Raw genomic sequence first — 25106 nt, 5'->3', positions numbered from 1 at the left:
GGTTTCCGGCGACGCAGGGTGAGAAAGGCTAGGATTAGGAAGGCAGCAGCCATAGCCTTAATTAAGGTACAGTAGTGTGAAAATGGGGAAACTACGGAAAACCATCTTAACGGCTGACGACGGTGGGATTCGAACCCACCATCCCCCGAATGTAAGCGCATAGCTACGCGATACTAACCGCACGACAGCCCACTCAGTCATTTTTGAAAATATGTATTTTTCTATCGGCTGAGGATTTTTTAAAATCGTCATATTTTGTATAGGCTACCCGAGATGTACAGTAACCCGCTGGTTTTCTGATTCAACATACTGTTGGTTAAGTTATTGCGTCTGTCCACATATGATTGAAGTCTTGTGCAACGATGTGACATATGAACTGAGAGAATACTGAGCCGTTCGTCCCAATATAAAACAGGTACTTTTGAGAGGTCATGATCATGACTCATAGTCATACGGCAGGCTAGAGTCGAGTTTAATTGTCAGATGTCAACTAAGTTATAATACTAAGATTCATTAAACTAATAAATAGTATAACCTAATAGCCTACCTACTTACTAGCTACTTCAGAATTATGTTTTGACTACCTTTTTAACACTGCAAATAAATCCATCTATCATTTAAACCTCCCTGTAAGAAGAGGACAGTGAATGCAAATGGGTATTATTTTCAAATGAGCTGAGCTCGAGAGTCCATTATAGCATACGATTATTTCAGTGTACTATGGCTCACTGTATGTCTCGCTGCGGCGGGAGCTCGGCTATCCGCCAGTGTCCAGCGAGCCGATAAGGAGCCGTGTGTATCCTGTGTCCCACTGAGCCGTGCTCGTTCACGATTTTTTTCGCTGTGCCATGGCTCACTGTATGTCTCGCTGCAGCGGAAGCTCGGCTTTCCGCCAGTGTCCAGTGAGGCGATAAGGAGCCGTGTGTATCTTGTGTCTCACTGAGCCACGCTCGTTCACGATTCTTTCGATGTGCCATGATTCACTTTCTCGCTGCAGCGGAAGCTCGGCTCCCCGTCAACGTCCAGTGAGTGCGCCACTCAGCACTGTCCGCTGGGAGTAAACTGAATCGTGTGCCGTGAGCTCGCCGTTCCTGTGAATCGATTCACTCGGACACTTGAATGAATCGATACACTGCTTCGAATCATGCATTCAGTAGCCAACACTACCTCGCACTCTATATGACACTGTGTGTGTAACCGCAGTCAACTGAAGTACCATTTCAGCATTTACATGAATCGAATTTGCGTTCGGGAAATCGCAGTCAACCCCTGATGAGAACGTCAGACACATTCCTTGGTTGGCCCGTGTTCTTGTAGAGTAGCCTATAAGCCGTGTCTATGGACTGTACAACACGGGCACTTCATAATTGACAATAGATCGCAAGTAATGTCTACTTGCTCTATTGTTCACAGTAATTAAGAACAGTAGATAATTCATTGTGTGCAGTGAGGGTCAGTATAGTGAAGTTGATAGCAAGGCAACTACGTTTCGGATTCTCGTTAATTTATAATTGTAAGGGTAATAATAGTTTCGGACGTGATGGAGAAATCTCATTTTGTAAAGCAATCTGCATTTTTAATGTCCACAATGGAGAGAAAAGCTTATTGTGGTAGTACCTGGAGTTTCGGTAAAAGCGTGCAAAAATTAAACAAGAAATGCTCTACTGAACATTTTGAGATATTGAACGTAGAGTCTGAGAAGCCAGCTTAAGTAGATATGGGGTTAAACATGTATATCACTGTTACTGTTTTCTGGATTATTTAGAGCTAATTACAGGGACGCTGACCACCAGACCAGCGCTGCTACAGATCCTCACACGCAATTTTCCAACATCAGTCTTCTTCCTGGCCATTTCCATAATTTCTTGAGGTCGATACGTGTGTAGACGGCCCACATTTACGAATGGATGCCTTTCCGGACGCCAACCCTATGCGAAATGATGTAATCACCATTGCGTTCTTTGTGGTGGTTAATTGTGTGGTCTGTTGATGACGATTGAGACGATCACGAACACTCATTCCTAGAACCATAGGAATTAACAATGCACAGCTCAAATCCCTGATCCGGCCCGGAATCAAACCCGGAACCCTCTTAACCGAAGGCGACTACGCTGACCTTTCATCCAAGGAGCCGAACGAATTGCCAACGTATATAAAGGCTGTTAAATTTAAAGGTCAATTTTCTGGTTAAATGCCAACGGCCGTAGACGTGTTGAAACACCGGATCCCGTGAGATCTCCGCAGTTAAGCAACATTGGGCGTGGTCAAGATTTGGATGGGTTGCCACGCGCTGTAGGTGGGGGTGTATGGGAATGGAGGAACGGAAAGGAACTGGCCACCCTACTGTACTTAAACTTCGGCGCAGGCACACCTCTGCGGAGGTTCGGACCTGCCTTCGGGCAGAATACACCCTTACCTTCTCGTTAAATGGGTGCCAATGGCACAAACCCCCGTCCACGTATCTGTTTATTTTTCACGTAGATCATCCTCCCGAAGTTGGAACGAAGTCAGTGACACCATAGATGTTGCTTCCCTTTGTCAGATTCGCAAAAAAAAAATACATTTCCAAAGACAATGTTGACTATTTTTAGGACCTGTCTCTAACCTTAAGAGCGAATAAGAAGGACCACATATGAGACACCTAAGTGCGTGCCAGTACAAAGAAACAGGAACTAGTGGCTCATAGTGTAGGTTCAAATGTGGCTTGCATTGTGACTGGCGATGAAGTCAACGAACGTTGATCTTGAGAGACCGTTGTGAATAAAGCTATAACGGACGTTCGAACGTGTTAACGTAGCTAAATATATTCTCATCCGCAGTCCTTTGAGTGAGGATTAAATTGCGAAGCTCACAGGCACTTGTGGGAGATACGAAACACACTGGTGTATCTTATTCTTAGCAAAGTGTGTATAAAATAGCAGTTGTAGATTTCCAACGATTATAGGCTCAAGTTTCGTGTATTCACCAACCTTAACAATATTCTGCATGTTTAAATACTGAAGTTACTAATTTAATTTCTAGCTGGGACATAATAAGTAAGCTGATGTGGTGTAGGGTACTATGAGAGGCTGTTGTCCTCGGCGCTTCTCGCAAGTAAACGTGGCTTCCGGCGACTCATATTTTGCTTACATCGTACAACCTGCTTCGTGAGATCTGGACGGGAACAGCGGCCAGTGGCTAGCGAGCAGTGAACACCAACCAGATGAGTTTCGAACTGGAATAAAAAGATTCTCAATACTTCGCAGTATTCCTTAGTGTGGCTTTCCGCAGGGTTTATCACACGCTCCCTAGACATTTGCTGTCAGAAAAATGATTTCATGTTCCAAAATTCCAAATACACTAAAAACATCACTGTAACACAGGCAGTCAGAAAACTCACGCATACAGCATTTACACACGATTGGTGATTAAGAAGTCTCTGGCCTCTAAATGAAAGAAAATTGGAGTGGATTAGGGCTGAGAGAGAACAAAGCGACTATGACCTTCAGAAAGATGCTTTCATAGCATTTGCTTGCAAATGGACAACTATTTCATGATCATTGACTCGGGTGTTTGGACCCAAATGTTTCGCAGCGTATATAAATAATGGCCACGGTGCCTCGCCCCTCAGCGTACAGAGATATTAGTATTTCTTTGATTATTATTATTATTATTATTATTATTATTATTATTATTATTATTATTTAAAACATGGCGCTACAACTCTGACGGGACTTTGCCTACCAAGTGACTGCTGCTCACCCCGAAGGCCTACAGATTACGAGGTGACGCGAAACCCGTCCGGAAATGGAACCCGGATTTTTAATTATAGTATTATTAATTTTTAAACCATGTGTTTACCTCCCCTTCAACTATTGTCAGTCTTTGGAGACGCCGAAGTACCTGAATTGTGCACGTGGTGACTTTAACTCACTAGTAAATTGGTTGGTCGACTTATACTTTCACCGCTGTCATCTTAATAATGTCACGAATGAAACACTGTCTATTTTATCGATTTTTTTCCTGGATGGCCTAATTTACAGTAGTACACACATACATACATACACACAGACAAAATTACGGTATATTTAACCATGAATGACCAACTTCACTAATTAATTGCTGTCTATTTACAAAGTCTTAAGGTCTCACACAGCAGGTAGTCCGAATCGCTGATTATTACCTGAGATGGCGATAACCTTGATGGACAGCTCACCACTCACTCGGCTCCGCACATTTAGTCGCTTCACACAACAGCTGCACTCAGACAGGTTCGAACATATTAGCGAGACCGATGACCTTAGATGTTAGGCCCCTTTAAACAACAAACATCATCATCATCATCAGAATAGGTTAGCATGACGCACGACAGCTGTTCCTAGGCTTGCTTGATTCCAGACGAGTCCGGTAACTAACACAATCACCACAGTCAACTCGGTTATCGCACAGTCAAAGTGGCCGCTCCACACATCGAACAACTCAGCACGCATTATTCGGCAGGAGAATAACACTCCACCACTAAACAACAGCGACCACACTTTAACATTACTTTGCGCCGTACTCGTTCTAATAACTCCAACTGCAGCCAACAGCCAACACTGCTACTGTCCAACCCCATTACACTGCCTTTCTGCTGTTTTTATATTCTGATGATAAAGTACTGGAATATTCGGGATGTGACCAGAAAAGGAATATTCTCGTTTCGCCTTCGAGAAGGCGCACGAGGAAACCAGACGAAGAGAACAATACGCTGTCGAATCACATTATTATGACCACCTGCTAGTATCCAAATTAACCAGCCAGACGTGCTAGCAATGACTCAAGTCTCCATGGGTATCTGAAGCCATGCTATCTACAGTGCGCCCCACAACGGTTGAAAGGTGCGTGGCGGAGGAGACAGACGGTGAACGCGATGTTCGGGGTGGTCCCACAAATGTTGAACAAGATTGAGATCGGGACTGCTTGGAGGCCAGGGAAGGCCGTTGGAATCTTGATCGTGATCGCCAAGAATGGATTCATAACCAAATCGACTAAGAGTGACTTCCACACAGGTAATGGGATCTAAAGAATACCATGAGAATATTCCCCAAATCATAGCATTGCCTCCACCGCCTTGTGTTCGTCCAGCAATAATTGCAGGGTGTTGGCTCTCCGACTTTTCTCGTCGGACACGCTGACGTCCATCCGTTCTGTGCATCTGAAAATGTGATTCGTTGGAGGAGGCTACCAATCACCAATCAGCAGCGGTCCAGTTGCTGTATTGTCGAGCAAATTCTAGTCGTTTTCGTCGATGAATCTGTGTTAGTATGGCTGCAGACACCCTTTGTCTACGAAGCCCCATTCGCAAAATGGTTAGTTGAACTGTTACAGTAGAAACGTGTCTGGATGCCCCCTGGTTCACTTGGACGGTGAGTTCTTCCACTGTAGCCTGTCGGTTGGCCTTCACCCACCGTCGTAGTCGACGTTCACCTTGAACATCAATGGCGCGTGGAGCTCCGTAGTTCCAATGACGGTCATTACCACTGGTGCAGTTCGTCTACTTACGTTACACCTTTGCCACAGAGGTACATGAACAGTTCATAAACATCACTGTTTCCGAAATGCTGCCCTCTTGGTCCGAATCGAAGATCATCCACTTTTGCAACGCAGTTCAATGGCTTCCCTTACCCATGGCAACAGGAAGTGCAATGTGCACAGCTAGCCTGTCGATCGCATTATATACCCGCTTCACCAACCCATGTCATGGTCTACGTACAGATGGCACTACTAGCAGGTGGTCATAATAGTAAGATTCGACTGTGTGGTTCCTTTCAGGAAATACCGAAGGGGGCTATCGACAGATGGCTGGCATATCGTGGTTCAGTGAGGTTTCTAGCTTCCAGCGATTCACCACTGTTGACCTTCGTGGATACCATGGACTTTGGATTGTCAAAGATGTCTAACGTTGGGACCACGGCTTACTGCTCAAGAGAACTACTAATTCCGATATTTCATTATTAAGACATTTCATCTCATAACCTTGATCATAGAAGAGGAGAGCCTAACAAATTGCACTGCGCAGCTGATTATCATCATCATTATTAGTATTATTATTATTATTATTATTATTATTATTATTATTATTATTATTATTAAAACTGTCAAGCCGAGATACGGTATTGTTGTGCTCGGTTTACCAGAAAGAATGTGGGTTCGATTTCCCCTTAGAAATTTGAGAAATTTTGAGACGGGTCTCCTTCTGAAGGAGCATATGAACCTGGAATAGGCGGTCGGGCCTAGCATCAAACACTCTATTGCATCTATGTCTGCACAAATCGAACTGCACAGCCAACTCCCTCCGTACTTTCTCTTTGATATACAATAAACAGATATTGAATTTCTACTTTCCGCCTCCCATGGCTCTCAACTTTTCCATTTTGATGCACTACTCCTTCGACTCATTCAGAGTGTGCCCTCATTATTGTTGCAGTAAATTTGTTACTAAGTTTTCATATGAAAATATATATCAGTCAGGATAAGAGTCCTGGTTACAACGCAGTACTTCACCTTATGCTGTTTCTCAAGCAAAGAACGGCGATATTACATCATATTTAAACAATGTCTTTGCAGTTAAACCTTTCTTGAGCCGCGCTGAGTGGCTCAGATCGTACAGCGCTGGCTTTTTGGGCCCAGAGTTCAGTTCCGGCTCAGTCCGGTGGTATTGGAAGGTCCTCAAATACGCCATCACTTGCTTCTCACCAAGGTAACCTTAGATCGATTCCCGGTCAATGCATATGTGAGTTGTGAGATGAAAAGTCTCGTTCCTGTGGTTCGTGTTACACGTAAAACTGAAGTTCCCTTGACCTATGATCACGATATCGAACGTCGCGTACATCTACAAGCTTGTGTGCTTTAAAATACGTCCGTCTCGTGTCGGTAGATTTACGAGCACATAGACAAACTGCGGAACAAAATTTGCGGCATCTCGTTGTCTCCTTAAGACCATAAAAATAGTTAGTGGGACGCAAAATGAATGTATTATTATTAACGGCAAATAAAAATGGTAATTAAAACGCTATATAAAATGTAAGAGACTCTGGGATGGATTTAAAGCAATTGTTGTGGAATGTGAAAATAGATTTGTACCTTTAAAGGTGGTAAGGAATGGTAAAGACCCACTATATCATTACAGAGAAGTAAATAGACTAAGGAGGTGCAGGTTGGAAAGAAATAGAATTTAAAATGGCTGTGGAAGTAAGGAAAAATTACAGGAACTTACTAGGAATTTGAATATAGCAAAGAAGTCAGCTAAGGATAACATGATGGCAGACATAATTGGCAGTCATACAAATTATAGTGAAAAATGGAAGGGTATGAATAGGTACTTTAAGACAGAAACAGGTTCCAAGAAGGACATTCCAGGAATCATTAATGAACAAGGGGAGTGTGTTTGCGAGGATCTTCAAAAGGCAGAAGTATTCAGTCAGCAGTATGTAAAGATTGTTAGTTAGAAGAATAATGTCCAGATAGAGGAGGTGACTAACACTAAGGAAGTATATAAATTTACCTACGATAACAAAGACATTTACAATAAGGAAGAAAACTAGAAAGGTAGCTGGAATTGATAAGATTTATGGGGACATATTAAAGACAATGGGTTGGAATTTATTACCATATCTGAAGTACTTATTTGATTACTGTTTACACGAAGGAGCTATACCAAATGAATGGAGAGTTTCTATAGTAGCTCCTGTGAATGAAGGAAAGGGTGATAAACATAAACCCGAAAATTACACACCAGTCAGTTTGACATTCTTCCATGTAAGCATTGGGAAAGCATTATATTTTGTTATATTGGAGATGTTTGTGAAACTAATAACTGGTTCGATAGAAAAGAGTTCGAGGTTAGGAAAGGTTATTCCACTGAAGCTCACCTTGCAGGATTCCAGCAAGATTTAGCACCTATCTTACATTCGGACGATAATGGGTTCGAACCCCACTTTCGGCAGTTCTGAAAATGGTTTTCCGTGGTTTCCCATTTTCACACCAGGCAAATGCAGGGGCTGTACCTTAATTAAGGCCACGGCCACTTCCTTCCCACTCCTAGCCCCTTCCTGTCCCACCGTCGCCATAAGACCTATCTGAGTCGGTGCGACGTAAAGCAACTTGTAAAAAAAAACGTACATTCGGGAGGTCATACGGGCTGCATCGCGATTGACCTATCCAAGGCTTCTGATAGAGTAGATTAATTTAATTTCGTGTGGCTATTTCTAGCCAGCGGCTGGTTTGAATACGCTTGGATAGCAGTCACAGATTGTTTCACGTACCTTCGGCTCCTTGCCTTGTCAGACAACCGAGTGGGGTACCTCCGTGGGTAGTACGACGTCTTGAAATAATCCTGGATCTGCACACTGGCCCGAAGGAAAACACGGACCCTTCGATTTATCGGAGGCTCTCTCTGCCCGTTATTGGCCGGTATCCAGGTTCAGTCGTCGTTTACACGGATGGTTCGAGGACAGAAACGAAGGTGGGCTGTGCGTCGTTGTCGACAATGATAGGTTTCTTTTTGCTCTCCCGGAAACCTGTAGTGTGTACACCGCAGAGCTTCACAGATATCATAGAGCTCTGCGGTACGCACTGTCCAATGAGCGCCGACACTGTCTTCTGTGTACTGACTGCTTGAGCTCGCTACAGTTTATTGATACCTGTTTTCCTGGGCTACACTCTGGTGCAGGGGGTCCAGGCCCTGCCGGCCGGGTGTTTGTACGCCGGCACCAGAATCACGTTTATATGCCTCCCAGGCCACATGGGTGTAGAGGGAAACGAGTTAGCAGATAAGGCTGCCAGGAGGCAGTTACACTGCCCCCGTTGCCTTACAAGGTTGTAGCAAGTGATATTCGCACCCAGTTGAGACATCTGGTTTTGTCCCATTGGGAGATGGAGTGGCAGGCCATTCCACTTCCAAATAAGCTGAGAGCGATACAAGGAACAACGAAGGTATGGAGGACTTCCCTTCGGGTTTCACGGAGGGAAGCATTTGGTATTATGTCGTCTTCGGATCGGCCACGGTATCCCGACTCATTCCCATCTATTGAAAGTAGAACACCCTCCGGTGTGTACTTGCGGCGATCATCTTACCGTGGTACACATCCTTACGGAGTGTGTGGACCTGGTCGATCTGCGCCGTAGTCTTAACCTCCCGGGTACAATCTCCCTTATCCTGCGAGATGACGAGCAGTCAGCAGACCTCGTCATCTGCTTTGTCTAGTGTATTTGTGTTAATTGCGCTTTTACCCCATTGACCTCATTTTAGTTTGTGTTGCGTATTTTAATGCGTTATTTTAACGTCTAACGTAAATTATATATACATATATCTCTACTTCCAGGCAATGCCTTATTCCTTTCTTTACCGAGCTCGATAGCTGCAGTCGCATAAGTGCGGCCAGTATCCAGTATTCGGGGGACAGTAGGTTCGAACCCCACTGTCGGCAGCCCTGAAAATGGTTTTCCATGGTTTCCCATTTGCACACCAGGAAATGCTGGGGCTTTACCTTAATTAAGGCCACGGCCGCTTCCTTCCCACTCCTAGGCCTTTCCTGTCCCATCGTCGCCATAAGACCCATCTGTGTCGGTGCGTCGTAAAACAACTAGCAAAAAAAATCCTTTCTTTCCTGTATTTTTTCTTATTTTATTAGAAAATAAGGCATTGTGAATTAGATCCACTGATTGTTTTAATCTCATACTCATTTTTTTCATCACCATTTTTTAACTCTAGTCAGTGGATACATTTTACAATTTTAACTATCATATACCATGTCGTCCATCTCGTTCCATTAGGGGCCGATGACCTTCGATGTCATCATCACTTCTAGCCGAGTGCAGCCCTTGTTAGGCAGACCCTCCGATGACGGTGGGCAGCATCTGCCAAGTGTAGGTAACTGCGTGTTATTGTGGTGGAGGATAGTGTTATGTGTGGTGTGTGAGTTGCAGCACAAACACCCAGTCCCCGAGCCAAGTGAATTAACCGTTTAAGGTTAAAATCTCCGACCCGGCCGGGAATCGAACCCGGGACTCCTGTGACCAAAGGCCAGCACGCTAACCATTTAGTCATGGAGCCGCACGATAGAGTAGATAAAGGGAGACTACAGGCAAAAATGTGTGCAGTTTTACTACACAAAAGGGAAACCGAATGGGTGGCAATATTCCTAAAAATTGGGACAGAGAGAATTAGAGTTGGTGAAGCATTATCTGATCCTGTACCGGTAATCATTAATAGGGGAGTTCCTCAAGGCAATATTATTAGACATGCATGCTTTCTTATATATATATAAATTATTCGAATAAAGAACTAGAATCAGAGATAAGGCTTTTTGCGGATGATGTTATTTTCTACAGAGTAATAAATAAGTTACAAGTTTGTGAGCAACTGCAAAAATACCTCGACAATGTTGAGATGGACAGTAGGCAATGGTATGACGATAAACGGGGTTAAAAGTCAGGTTGTGAGTTTTACTAATAAGGAAAGTCTTCTCAGTTTAAATTACCGCACTGATGGGATGAAAGTTTCTTATGGGGATCACTGTAAGTGCGTAGGTGTTAATATAAGGAAAGATCTTCATTGAGGTAATCGCATAAACGGTATTGTAAATGAAGGATATCATCTCTCCACATGGTTATTTAGGTATTTAAGGTTTGTAGTAAGGATATAAAGGAGGGGGGCATAGAAGTCTCTGGTAGAACCCCAACTAGAGGATGGTTCCAGTGTATAGGACCCTCACCAGGAAGACTTTATTCGAGAAGTGGGAAAAATCCAAGGAAAAGCAGCTCGATTTGTTCTTAGTGTTTTCTGGAAAAATAGTAGAGTTACAAAAATCGTGCAAAGATTGGGCTGGGAAGACGTGGGAGAAAGGAGACGAGCTGCTCGGCTAAGTGGTATGTTCAGAGCTGTCAGTGGAGAGATGGCGTGGAATGACATTAGAAGACGAATAAGTTTGCATGGTGTTTTGAAAGTAGGAAAGATCACAATATGAAGATAACGTTGGAATTCAATAGGACAGATTGGGAAAATATTCGTTCATAGGAAGAGGAGTTAGGGATTGGAATAATTTACAAATGGAGACGTTCAATATATTTCCAAATATTTTGCAGCTATTTTAGAAAAGACTAAGTAATTAACAGATGGGAATCTGCCACCTTGGCGACTGCCCTAAATGCAGATTATTGATTGATTGATTGATTGATTGATTGATTGATTGATTGATTGATTGATTGATTGATTGATTGATTGATTGATTGATTGATTGATTGTCGAGTTTTACTTGTCTCGCCTCCAAAGATTTTAAAATCTTGGACAGAGATGTTTTGCATTATTATTATTATTATTATTATTATTATTATTATTATTATTATTATTATTATTATTATTATTATTATTATACCACTTTTTTCTACACCCTGTTGGATTCACTGGTGCAAACTACATCGCACATATGTCCTAGGCTCTGTTTTACTGCCGGATGCCCTTCCATTCCAGAGAGGAATATGACGCCGTTGCATGTACCTGTGGTGGCTGGTAGTTTCTGTTGTGTGTATATGAAGAGATGCTTATTGAGCTAGAAGAATTAACCAGGTGCGGATAAAATCACCGACCCGCTGGGAATCGGACTCTCTGAACTGAAGGCCGAGACGCTGACTATTTAGTCTAGTAGCCGGATTATTATTATTATTATTATTATTATTATTATTATTATTATTATTATTATTATTATTATTATTATTATATATTGCGAATGAGCCCATTAGGACTACGCAAAGTACTTAGAGACAGGCATTTGCCTTTCTTTGTGCCCACACTTCCTTCATTCGTTTGCTGTGTGCTTCTTTTCTCTCTTGAGACCATGTTGTTCCGGTCTTCTTCTTTGGTTTTTCCTCTTGGTCAACTTGCCACTTATGAACTTTGGTTCTGAAGATAACCCGGCTTTGGATGTCTTCAGGTGTAATTCCTGCCAGTTTGAGATCTGTTTTAATTTCGCCAATCCATTTTATTGTGTCCGTTTTAGCTTTACTTCGGTTTTCATAAAATTCAACTATTTGCTTGGTAAGTCTATCTGGGTTCATCCTTTTTATATGTCCAAAGAATCTTAATCTGCGTTTTCTGATGTCGCTGTGAATGTTAGAAAATTGTTTGATTTCCTGTTTCCCTCTAAGGCGGTACTGTTCATCTACGAGTTTTGGGCCTAAAATTTTTCTAATGATCTTGCGTTCCTTTTTCTGAATATTATTATTATTATTATTATTATTATTATTATTATTATTATTATTATGTATTGTCGTATTTTCTCGATCTAAATTCAGTTTCCAGCCGCCTGTACGCTCTAAAAGTTGTGCTCTTATGGCTTTTAAATTTGGAGCCAAGGACTGTCACACCCATTACTTGTTCATGAGGTGCGCTTGCATTCAGGTGTTTGTGAATCGGTGCTGTTGCTTGGTAGAGTGGGGAAGAGAGGGAGATAAGATGGCGAGAGTGGGGGCAGGCAGGACGACGAGTGGAGCTGCCCCTCGACGGGCAAGTCCTCAGTTCAGTTGTAGCAAGCTAGAAGTGTGGTGCGGTCGTGGTTAGTGGCAGGCAACGACGAATCGAGTTCGGCTTTCTCCGGAAGAAAGTTGACCTGACATCCTTCCCGTGTGTCGATCGTTCTGTTGATTTCATCCTGTGAAGTGATGTGCAGAGTGAAGTCTCTCGTCCCCTGCGGAATGCGTGTGTTGCAAAATTGAAGAAACTGTGTCATTACCGTTTTTAATATAAGTGCGTCAAATTTTTAATTGAAGGTAAAAGCCTTTTTGCTTTTTACAGGGCCCTTATTCTCCGCATGGATATGCTTTATTGTATAATGTACAGTATATTTTTAAAGTCATGATTATTTCTGGAATATGTACTTTTTTACTGTATGTCAGATAGATCTGTATTGTCCGGCACTCGTTATAGATTATAATGTTAACTGTAGGTTTGAAGTGGCGACTACAAGGGTTTTATGTGTTTCACCTATCACGGGCCAATGTCTCCAGTTATTCGTTAAGGACATAGGCAGCTACAGGCTAGAGGTCCACAACCCCTTCCTCTTTGTCGGCCTATGAAGCTCGTTTTCTATACAGCACACTTGGAACCAGATGTTCTTACACTCCTTATTAAGATGCTAATAATGTAACTTGAATTTTACATTTTGTCCTTCTATAATTCCCTTTATTTCGGCCACGTCGCGAGTTCATTATTCTTTGGACTATTTTATGTTGGTTTAATATTTCTGGTTTAATATATGAGTAGGAAATGTTTATAAACGTAAACAGTAATTAATTATGTTCATGGCTCGTGAACCTTTCCATCCTTCCATCATCTTCTGGAGGGTCTGCATCGTTCGCCTTATCAGGAGTCCTCTGCTGGCGTGGAATCAGTGTTAAAATCGAGTCATATCAAGTGTATATAGCCTTCTGCTTCAATTCAGGAGTGTTTTTCTCGTTAGTTAATATCCTCTTATCCCATCAGCTCCAGGGACCCCTTAAATACCCACTGATTCAAGATATATTGAGGATCGTGAAACACTAGTGAAAATCAGATTACTGGATACGAAAGACAAAACATACCGTATATAAATCTGTCTTCCCTGCTTTTAATCCATATCTCGAAGATGGAGGATTTCCATTAAGCAGTGTTTCTCATAGCACTGTTTACGCATAGTGATCTATCCAATTGTCCACTGACTACAATGGACTTTAATTTTTATTTGAAAAAGGAAATCGTGTTCGACTCATATACTTAGTTCGTATTTTTCGACTGCTTGGATTAAAAATTTGAAGGTGTAGTCTTTAATTAGCATTTGGGCGTACAGCATATCTTGCGGTTATAAAGTATTCTGACGAAACAGTTTCGTGGCTTTAGTGGTCTGCAGCCATTCATTGTTTGGCATTATTGTTGGTTTACATTAGGGACTTGGGATATCTTTGTCATTAGGTGTTCCGAGAAACACTGCCCTAAGAAAATCACTCTGTGATACGGTTGTTGAAATTGTAAGACACTATTCGAAGATCTAAAAGTAATTATTGTGGATTGCCTTCTTGGAAGAGAAAATTGTGGAGTAACAATATTTCCGCCGTTACAAGTCGATTTGAAGGATGTTCTACGAACATCGACCGTGTCCAAGACCGAGAAATATTTTTTTGACTTCTGTACTTCTGCGTGTTGCTGTACCTCTGCGTGTTGATCGTTAAAAAGTAAAGATGCTCATAGACCACCCCGAAGGCAGGGTTGGAGGTTCTGAATCCGGGCATCGAACAGTTTAGACGGTCGTCGTGAACGTGGTTTTCTATCCTCATTACAGGCTAGTTGTAATTATTCCGTATTTCAAGTTCTGAGTATATTTCCATTATTCTCAGTTAGCCTAATTACAAAAGCACACACCTGTGTAGACATAACAATAGCGCTAATTGCAGACAGCTTTTGTGAACATACAGTTTGTTCGCGACGGTGCTTGGGCTATTCCCCTAATTGAATACATCTAGGATGATGGCTCAGCAAAATCGTCACCTGATTTTTACTAAGACGGCTACTACCTAAATTCCTTGCTGAATGGTCAGCATAGAGACCTTCGGTTCAGAGGGTCCCGGATTCGAATCCTTTCGGGTCGGGGATCATAGTTACGTGTGGTTAATTCCTCTGGTTCGGGGACTGTGTGTTTGTGATCGTTTTAATACACTCCTCTTTATATCCCCACTATCGAACACCACAGAGACACGGAATTGTAAATTCATTGCTCTGCATAGGGTTGGCGTCAGGATGGGCATCCGGCCATAAAACTGGGCCAAATCCACATGTAGTACCTACCGTAATGTAATTGGAAAAATGCAAGAAGAAGAAGAAAACTGGGGCGAATCCACATGTAGTACCGACCATAATATTGTTGGGAAAAGGAGAATTGGAAGATCTGTGAGATTTTTGAAATGGGAAATGGTTCGAATTCAACACATGTGTTGTTGGGTATTCAGCCCGAAGGCTGGTTTGATCCTCTGCAACTCCGCCAACAGCTGTCATAAATAGCCTAGGCGTCACTGAAGAGGCATACTAGGGAAATGAGGAGTGAGGTAGTTTCCCGTTGCTTTCCTCACCGAGCCAGCCGTTGCTATTACATATCAGTCTGCCAAGCCCACTGAAATGCATGCACCAACCGACCCTATGAGCGATAGTTTCACACCATTCATAACAGGGACTGGCTGCATAAGGAATGGTATTACTAGCATCACTCATACCTCAGTCACTTTCATATTGTCAAAGCCAAGGATGAGACTGAGACAGGTCAATGAAAGTAACAAATTTGATATAGCCCATACCAGAAGACATAGTGCACTGTAAACACTACATCTCGCCAGCAAAGGCATTGTACAAAACCGGCAAGTTTCTTTGAAAGAAACCCATGCCATATGAACTACATTACCAAACACAAATTCGCCTTTTTCTAATAATTGCCGCATTTAGCCTACTAGATGCTCACATAACTTAGATACACGATTTTCAGCATAATTTTCCATCGTTGCGCTGTGATTAAATCAACGGAAATTCTTTCAGTTCTCTGTACAATCGAGCGTACTCTTATAAGGGTGAAAGTGCTACAGGTTCGCGAAACTGGATCATATTGTTACATGATTAACGATTTCAGAGACACCCTGCTGAAGCAATGTACAGAATCAGCATTTGTTGCTGGATGCGCTCTACCTTGGGAAATTAGTATGTCGATGGTAATCTGAGCGGTACACTTTGCAACGTCGGAACTCATTCACCGTGTCCCGGCTTTGTTGAGGTTCAGGCGATGTCCCCAGTGACAAGACAATGTTTATAGGCATAGGTGGAGCTTAGTGTCATACACTTTGCACCTTGGAGCAATTGCGTCAACAGGCTCGTAGCATGTCACGATGAGCACATGTTATATAAGTTGATGTGTATTCTGTATGTCCTGAAGGCCGCTTGTTGCATTCATGTGCAGGATGGTTAGAATTAATGTTCTGCTTTGACTTCGGTCCATTGGATAGAGTAGCCTACATTCACCGTCTTCACATTTTTCCGGGCCTTTTCCCATTTTATTGGGATCGGCACTTCAGGTTGATTTAACACAGTTTTAAATATCTGCTATATCTTACTGAAATCCTACTAGTTGAGCTTCAGTGGAATAACGTTCCTAAAATCGAACTGCTTGCTATCAAACCAGTTAGTAATTTGGCGAACATGTCTAATATAATCAGAAAGAATGCTTTCCTAAAGCTTACGTGCAACACATGTCAAGCTGGCTGGCCTGTAATTATCGGATTTATGTTTATCACCCTTTCCCTTATACACAGGAACTGCTATAGCAAACCTCAATTCATTTGTTATAGCTCTTTCATACAAAGAGTAATCAAATAAGTACTTCCGATATGGTACTATAACCGAATCCACAGCCTTTAGTGTATCCCCAAAAATCTTATTAATGCCAGCTAATTTTCTAGTTTTCAACTCTTGTATCATATTCTAAATATCTTTGTTATTGTAGGTAAATTTATGTGCTTCGTTAGTATCAGCCATCACCTCTACCTGGACATTATCCGTGTGACAAACAATCCTTACTTACTGCTAACTGAATAATTTTACCTTCTGTAATATATATACTCCCCTAGTTCACTAATGATTCCTGGAAATTTTTTTTTGGGAACCTGTTCCTGCCCTAAAATTACCTATACATACACTTCCATTTTTCACTAAAATTTGTGTGATTGCCAATTATGCTTGCCATCATCTTATCCTTAGCTGACTTCTTCGCTAGATTCAAATTGCTGGTAAGTTCATTCAATTTCATGCCGGCCCCATGGTGTAGGGGTAGCGTGCCTGCCTCTCGCCCGGAGGCCCCGGGTTCGATTTCCGGCCAGGTCAGGGATTTTTCTCTCGACCTGAGGGCTGGATCGAGGTCCACTCAGCCTACGTGATTAGAATTGAGGAGCTATCTGACGGTGAGATGGCGGCCCCGGTCTTGAAAGCCCAGAATAACGGCCGAGAGGATGCGTCGTGCTGACCACACGACCCCTCGTAATCTGCAGGCCTTCGGTCTGAGCAGCGGTCGCTGGGCAGGCAAGGCCCTTTCAAGGGCGTTAAGTGCCGTGGGGGGGGGGTGTTCATTTCATTTCTCCGTACTTCCACAACCATTTATATTTCTTTCCAACCTGCACCTCCTTCTTAGTATTCTTAATATAGGAGGTTTTTGCCATTCCTTACCACCTTTAAAGGTACGTAGGCCTACCTGTTTTCACATTACACAACAATTGCTTTAAACCCATCCCACATACCTTTTACATTCTTTTTTTACCACGTTCCATGGATCATAATTAACGTATTAAAAAACTCTCTCATGCCTGGTTTTTTTTTTTTTTGCTATTTTGCTTTACGTTGCACCGACACAGATAGGTCTTATGGCGACGATGGGATAGGAAAGGCCTAGAAATGGAAAGGAAGCTGCCGTGGCCTTAATTAAGGTATAGCCCCTGCATTTGCCTGGTGTGAAAATGGGTAACCACGGAAAACCATTTCAGGGCTGCCGGTGGTGGGGTTCGAACCCACCATCTCCCGAATGCGAGCTCATAGCTCCGCAACACTAACCACGCTGCCAACTCACTCATTGTATCCAGAAACCTGTAAGAACTGAGCTACTTGGGTACCGGTCGTGTAACTATAGGTGTGCACTCGGAAGATTGTGGGGTTCGAATCTCACCGTCAGTAACCCTGGTTATATTTCTCTGGGATTTCTCATTTTAATACCGGGCTCTACCTTAATTAAGGCTACTGACGCCACATTCACATCCGTAAATATCTCCTATATCAGAGTTACCGAAATCTTCCGACAGAGCGACATTCAAACAGCTACAAAAGAAAACTGTCAGAAAAGAAAGAGGAATCTCTGTTGAACCTTTTCCCCAAATTGCCAATTGATGTATATATATGCCATCCTGTTCATACTTTTTAAGTTTATAAATTCTCATCTCATTTCCAGTCAAATTCTGGACCAGGAGATAACTTCAATTAACATCCGAGGCAGAGAGTGTGGTAGATTAAGAAAATAGTCTCTCACCTTCTGGGACTGAAAATCACGACGTATACCATAAAACAACAAAACAACAACCTCCATCGCTCATCTTCAGGACAGAAGAAATCAGTATGGAGCATTAGGAGACAATTGAGATTCCGTAGAAAAATATGATACCCCTCACTGTTTCCTGCACTTACCAAGATATCTATTAAATAAAGAGGAAATGCGCCGACTCCACGTAGCTGGGAAAAGACCAACAAGAAGAAAGAGGAAATGATAGGTTTAAATATACTACAAGTTGCTTTACATCGCACCGACACAGATAAGACTTGTGGCAAACGATGGGATAGGAAACTCCTAAGAGTGGGAAGGAAGCGGTCATGGCCTTAACTAAGGTACAGTCGATTATGTGAACGAATTGGATCCACGAAATGTCACTGTAATATTTGTCCCAAATGGAAGATAATAATTGCTTTTATCAAATAAAGTGTAAAATCTGCGGTAAATTAAGAAATACTACGAAATATTTTACTTGTAGAGAATAATATGGATACGTGCTTTACTATTTTATAACTTTTTTTCTGCTGCGTCGCAGCGCTTCCGTGTGTGTTTTGTTTAACACTTTCGTGTGTGATGTCTTTGCTCACTGAAGTTGTTTCAATTAATTAGCTGTCGTTTTCTTCATGTTGCTCATTCGTTTTGTGCCCTAACTCATTCAATCATTAAATGATATAGGCCTATTTGTTGGTATTTGTTTGGTGTTTGAACTGGGGTTCGAACCCACTATCTCCCGAATACTGGATACTGGCCTCACTTAAACGATTGCGGCTATCAAGCTCGGTGAGGGATAATTTGGTGCTTGATGGAAACACATAAAGCCATGAGGCAAGAAAATAAGGAAAATCAATGCATTTTATGTAATAAATATCTCTCTCCTTAGTTTCAGTCAGACTGTTATTCCCATTATTTTAAAATTAGGACACGCCTAAGTAAAATAATTGTAGCTGTAATAGCTGTAACAATCTGCCTAAGTATTTAGTTTTAACCATATTTCTATTATTTCCGTTAATTTGTTAAAATTAAGATTTTTAAAGTACAGGTTAGATTAGTACAATTATGAAGGACAAGTATGAAGGATGAGTTCTCCACCTAATCAATACTTTATTTTACATAGTGTCAATATTATTTACATAAAAAGACAGTACCGGTTTCTACCTGTAAATAGGTCATCTTGTACTGCTAGAGAACCTACTTAATAGCGACTGAACAGAATAAATACTACTAAAATTGAAATTAAACAAGGATGCCATCAAATAAACATGAATGCCACTATTCTAAAATTACTTAATGTTACGATATATACATATGGTACAGTTTTGGGGTTAAGGGGCTATTTTCAAAAATTACATTTACTGAAGTTGGAATTGGATACAGTTCTTAGAGTTTATCAAGAATCACTGACATTCAGATGTCAAGTTATCTGTGTTAAATGCCACTATTATGTCCAACGGTTTATGAGATGTTAAAGTGTATTGTTGTGCCGAAAATAAGCGGGGGCGTCGTGTTCCTTAAAATAAGAGGTTCAGCAACCAGTTCACGGACACATAGCTTATACTCAGTCTATATCACTGCTGAAAAATATGTTAGTGAGTGCCACTATTCTAAAAAAATACTTAACATTAAGATATATGCATATGGTACAGTTTCGGGGTTGAAGGGTTGTACACTGGTCCCATGATTACTACATATTACGAAAGTTCTATTTGCTGAGGTTGAAATTGGTTTCAATTCTTAGAATTTATGAAGAATCATTGACGTTCTGATGTCAGGCTCAGATATATAATGTTAAATGCCAGTACTATGTCCAAAGGTTATTCAAAGTGCATTGTTGGGCCGCAAATATGCGGGGACGTCGTGTTCATTAGAATAAGAGGTTTAGTAACCTGTTTACAGATACATAGCTCATTCTCAGTCAATATCAATGTTAAAAACCAAACTAGTTTATATAGACTTCCTTATTGAGGTTTACGTTGCTGTGCGCGACATATTGAAATCAATAGATTACAGTTTAGGATGGTAGAGTAGTTAATTTGTCAGATACGGTAGCATCTTGCATGCGTTATTTACTGTTGTGTAACTTTTGTGTATTCCTTTCGATACTCGGTAATTAACGGCATGTTTTGAATTTGCTTTACGTCACACCGACACAGATATGTTTTCTGGCGACGATGGGATAGGAAAGGCCTAGGAGTGGGAAGGAATCGACCGTGGCCTTAATTAAGGTACATCCCCAGCATTTGCCTGGTGCAAAAGTGGGAAACCACGGAAAACCATCTTCAGGGCTGCCGACAGTGGGGTTCGAACCCATTATCTCCCGAATGCAAGCTGATAGTCACGTGAAGCAAGCGACGCGGCCGCTTGTTCGGTAACGACAGTTTATATTTCTGTTAGCGCGTAGTAGAATAACACAATAATAATAATAATAATAATGGCGGGTGTCCTCCGAAGAGGCCTGGTACAAGTCTTTCGAGTTGACGCCGTATAGGCGACCTGCGCGTCTATGAGGATGAGGCCCTATTTATGATTATTTCTAATTATGAAAGCGGCACACCCCCCGGCCCGGCTCGGGCCATCGGAATTAACCAATGAAGGTTAAAATACCCGGCCCGGCAGGGAATCGAATCCGGTGCCCTCTGAACCAAAGGTCACCACGCTAACCATTCAGCCATGGAGCAGGACATAATAATAATAATAATAATAATAATAATAATAATAATAATAATACGCGTAAGTAGTATTGTTGTGTAGTTATTTTGTAAGTTAGTAGGCTATATCGATTACTTTATCGTCATGTATTCCTTGAGTAGGCCTAATAGCATATGCCTAGGATAAACAATATTTCTTCCCTTTTATTATTTTTATTCACAGAATAAGTTGTTTTATTTTTGTTTTTGTTTTTAATTTTTGCGTAAGGAAGAGTAAAGAATGGTTAAGGAATGCAAGTGTGGGGTCTGTGGGCGTGAGCGAGCATTAATTAGTATGAGGGAGGATTTGGAGGCTTTGGGGGAGATAATTAGGATTCTTACTGAGAACGGGAAGGAAGGAACGATCTACCTAAAAAATGTACAGAATATAGGATGGGAAGGGCAGGGATAAGTTGTAGAAGACCGGTGGGCTAATGTTTTTAAGAAGAAGGAAAGGGCAGAGGGCAGAATTCAGGAAAGGTATTGGTGAGAAATCGGTATGAACCACCGAGGGAGAAAAGTAGAGGGAAAATGAGGAACAGGTGATTGTAGCGGGTGGTCTTGAAATGTAATACGATTGATAGGAAGCATGACCAACAAACGGAAAATAAGTTAATCTGGGAAGGACAGCTGAATCAGAAAATGATGGAACCAACTAGAGGGAAGAATATTCTGGACGTGGTGCTGGTAAAAACAGGATGAGTTCTATAGAGAAATAGAAGTAACAGATGGTATAAGTTATCACGAAGTTGTTTTCGTCGTAGTTAAAAATAAATGCGATAGAATTAAAGCTTGTAAATGTAGGACTATTAGGCAGTACCATATGCTTAGATTTGTTAGTGCGACTTTAAACCACTAGCAAAAAAAAAATATGTTTTTAATACGTTTGGAGTATTAGGATGTTCCACCGAATGTAGTACCCAAGCGTTCATAATTATTATTGAATTGCAGGTTGGTCAATTAGAAGTTAGCTGAAAACTATTATCTGGGGAGATTTTGGTAAATTGTGATAAGAGGGTCGAGAATCTGCTCTTGATTCAACGGAATTTCTGGAGAGCTAATCGCACGTTTATGGATATTAATGTTGTTTGTTTTGTTATATATCAGCCTACTTGATAGTCTGTAGTAAATCCTCAAGGAATTGAATGTCATACCCAAGGAAAAGTAGAATAAATAATTCTACTTACAGCAACCTGATTCGAGGCGAGTGTCAGGTCAGGAGACAAAACCTCATTTAGCTTTGTGGTATGTCGAGGCCTGCTGACCTTTGGGGCGAGAGCTAATAAATTGTTACGAAGTATTGCCGGAGTCGCTAATGGAACTAAAAATCCCCGGGAACCTCCCCCACCAATTTATCCCCACAAATTCTATGTTGAGTTGCCGAGATTTTAACCTAGGACACAGCCACACAAGGCACGCAACTGGATGAGTAAATTCATATGGAATTTGACAGCTGACTAGCCGTTTTGAAATCTGTCAAGATGAGCAAGATAGCCTGTAGTTTTATGGAACTCTTGATATCGTGATCATAACAATGGGGACTCTAATTCTACATGGAATTCGAACCACTTCAGATTTTTTGAAGAAAGCGTATTGAATCACGACGCTATAAAAAATGATCGGGTCGCAAGAGCCGAAATACATTGTAACTGGCTTTTCACCAAGGCTGCCATGGTTCGAATGCCGACCGGAGGATGTGTGATTTTTAAATGAAATTTCACGTCCCTCTGGTTTGGATTCCACGTAAAACTGGAGGGCCAATGGCTGTGATCATAACATCAACAGCCATCTAAAACTGCAAGTTTGCTTGTTTTGCTCGCTAAATATGATCTTGAATTGTTTGACACCGAGGGAGTTCACTATTGATTTAGAAGGAGTGAACTTTCGTGGTTAATGTTGTAACTCGTTCTATATTTCCAGTTCGTGGCACAGATTAAATGTACACTTCCATTATTTTGTGAACTCTGACGGAAACCACTTTTGCGAAATGTAAATTCTGTCTCCTATAGATAATCTTCCTATTCAGGGGCAGATGCTTTCCGCGATACCCAACGGAGAACTTTCCATCACTCCCCTGTGGACGAGGTTTTCCAGTTGTAGTTAATATTGCGAATACGTTTCAACGCTATTAATAACATTGTGCTTTCCCGATTTCGAAATGGGATGGGTCCTCTCAAGCCTCATGTTTCTGGGCAGAAGTTTGTGCTCGTTTTGTATTGAACTAGGAAGACTTTGACCACCTTTAGGTATTCAACCTTTTAATCCTCTCCAAATCCCTCTTCTTAATACCACCATTCTCCTTGCTTCAGGAGTAACCGTCACCTGAGCACATCACAGCTTAATAGAAGGAAATTATAGTCAAGCTACCCAAAGATTATTTTTTACAATCCTATTAGGTATTTACTTCATTATTCTACAAGCCTACGAATACATTGAAGCCCCTTTTTACCATTAGTGATGCTGTTGTTCTGTGGATTATCTTAGTGTTTAGTCTTTAGCCCTGTGGCTGGTCGAATTTTGAAATAGCATGGTTATGCGGTTATAGGAAAAAAACTATGGCATCACCACAATGAGGCGTACAAGGCATGATGAGGAGTGAGGTATTTTCCATTGCTTATCTTGCTGCAACAGAAATTGTTATTGTAGCACGGCCGGTCCCATGAGTAACACTTTCCATAACATCCAGACGCACTAATCCTCCGAATGTCATTCATTACTCACCAGTAGCGTCCCCAGGATCGGTCGATGGTGGGGTTGTAGTTACAAAATTATGACAGAACATCATGAAGGTGCTTGTGCGTGTGTGGACTGCGCATGCCTCAATGTCATTATAACGACACTGATACAAATGCATTATATTGATATTCAGATTGCGGTACCGGTACACTACAAAATATTACATTCAAATTCAGAACAAGAACGGTATGGTCAAGGTCAACAGCTTTAAAGCGAATGGTATGTTCAGAATAAATCGAAAATCGAACTTTCGAGGCTTCTTAGGAAATTGATTTAAGAGATCTGTTGGTTTTACAATAATTATGTCTCTGTGGATGTTCAAAAGAGCCAACCCATTGAGTCGACCTTCACGTGCTTATTGCCAGTTTCTGTTTATTTTATTTTGTAAAATTTCCATAGGGGGAGAGAGTTCTAACCCCCAGTAATCCCTCACTGACTACGCTCCTGTTACTTACCACCATCCATTCCTCTGCAGCTTTCATACTCTCACAGCCATATACGAGACTGAGACTTCAATAGAAGTTACATTTTGCTCTGGCCTGAGCCGAGAGACAGATTTGCATATATCAAGAAAAATCATCAGGCGGACGGTTCTGCATTTAGAAGAGTCAAATTCGTGTTGCACTGCGGAAAACAATCCTCGTTATTCCGACTTAGTTAATTTTTTCTGGGCCTTCTCGGCTCCCAGTCTGTCGTCAGTGTTGTACCAAATTACTGTCTTTATAGCAGAACATTTTCATCGTTGGGATTCTTCTTGTCTTCTCAGAGCCCTTTCCGTGTTTTCTTACGAGCTGCTAAGTGCCAATTATCTCACGGCGACACTTATCGAGGTTTGCTCAGCGGAATGTCACGCCTCTTTCGAAGAGACCATCCCAGGTACGCATACCAATACTCTCGCTTCCTTCCAACCACTGTCTTCCGTAGCGATGTGGGGTAACCTGCATACACAACTAAAACTGGGCGAATCGTTCACACAAGTACTGAAATACCGGGCGAGTTGGGCGTGCGGTTGAGGTTGCGCAGCTGTGAGCTTGCATCCGGGAGATAGTGGGTTCGCACACCACTGTCGGCAGCCCTGAAGATAGTTTTCCGTGGTTTCCCATTTTCACACCAGGAAAATGCTGGGGCTGTACCTTAATTAAGGCCGCGGCTGCTTCCTTCCCACTCCGAGGCCTTTCCTAGCCCATCGCCGCCATAAGACCTATCTGTGTCGGTGCGACGTTAAGCAAATTGTAAAAAGAAAGTATTGAACTAATGTATTTTTCTTGCGTTCTCTGATGCCTTTTCGGACTGCGTGCGAAAACCATTCGCTACGTCACCGTGCATCACATTAAACTACACATTTACAAGGTGACTTTGAAAAATAACACAAATGTACTATTTAAAACTAGCTTTTATGAGTTTCATGAAGACTCCAACAAAGCACATGCATACAAATAGGCCAGTTATGACTCCGCCACACACGAGGAAATATTGTTCAGCTAGAACTGTACTTTATTTGTGCCGGGGTTGTTCTAGCTCGTTAAAAATGCCCCAATTGTAAGCATTTTCTTTGTTAATGTAATGATTTTTT

The 25106-nt window shown here is 41.7% G+C and overlaps 1 protein-coding gene across 8 annotated transcripts in view; it reads left to right on the top strand.

Moving 5' to 3' along the window:
• Positions 1-25106, top strand: part of baz (bazooka) — an 842954-nt gene that overhangs the window by 403565 nt on the left and 414283 nt on the right. For 7 of the 8 annotated variants that reach the window (XM_067141558.2, XM_067141556.2, XM_067141555.2 and 4 more), the window contains exon 1: positions 12556-12786. The exons of the other annotated variant lie outside the window; for it this stretch is intronic. The gene's annotated coding sequence lies outside the window, so the exon portion shown is untranslated. Of the gene's footprint in view, positions 1-12555; positions 12787-25106 lie in introns of those variants that run through there. 8 annotated transcript variants of the gene reach the window in all.

This window comes from Anabrus simplex, chromosome 2 (genome assembly GCF_040414725.1).
Source record: "Anabrus simplex isolate iqAnaSimp1 chromosome 2, ASM4041472v1, whole genome shotgun sequence".
In the NCBI taxonomy this organism is placed as follows: Eukaryota; Metazoa; Arthropoda; class Insecta; order Orthoptera; family Tettigoniidae; genus Anabrus; species Anabrus simplex.
This window is presented reverse-complemented; position numbering and strand designations above follow the sequence as displayed.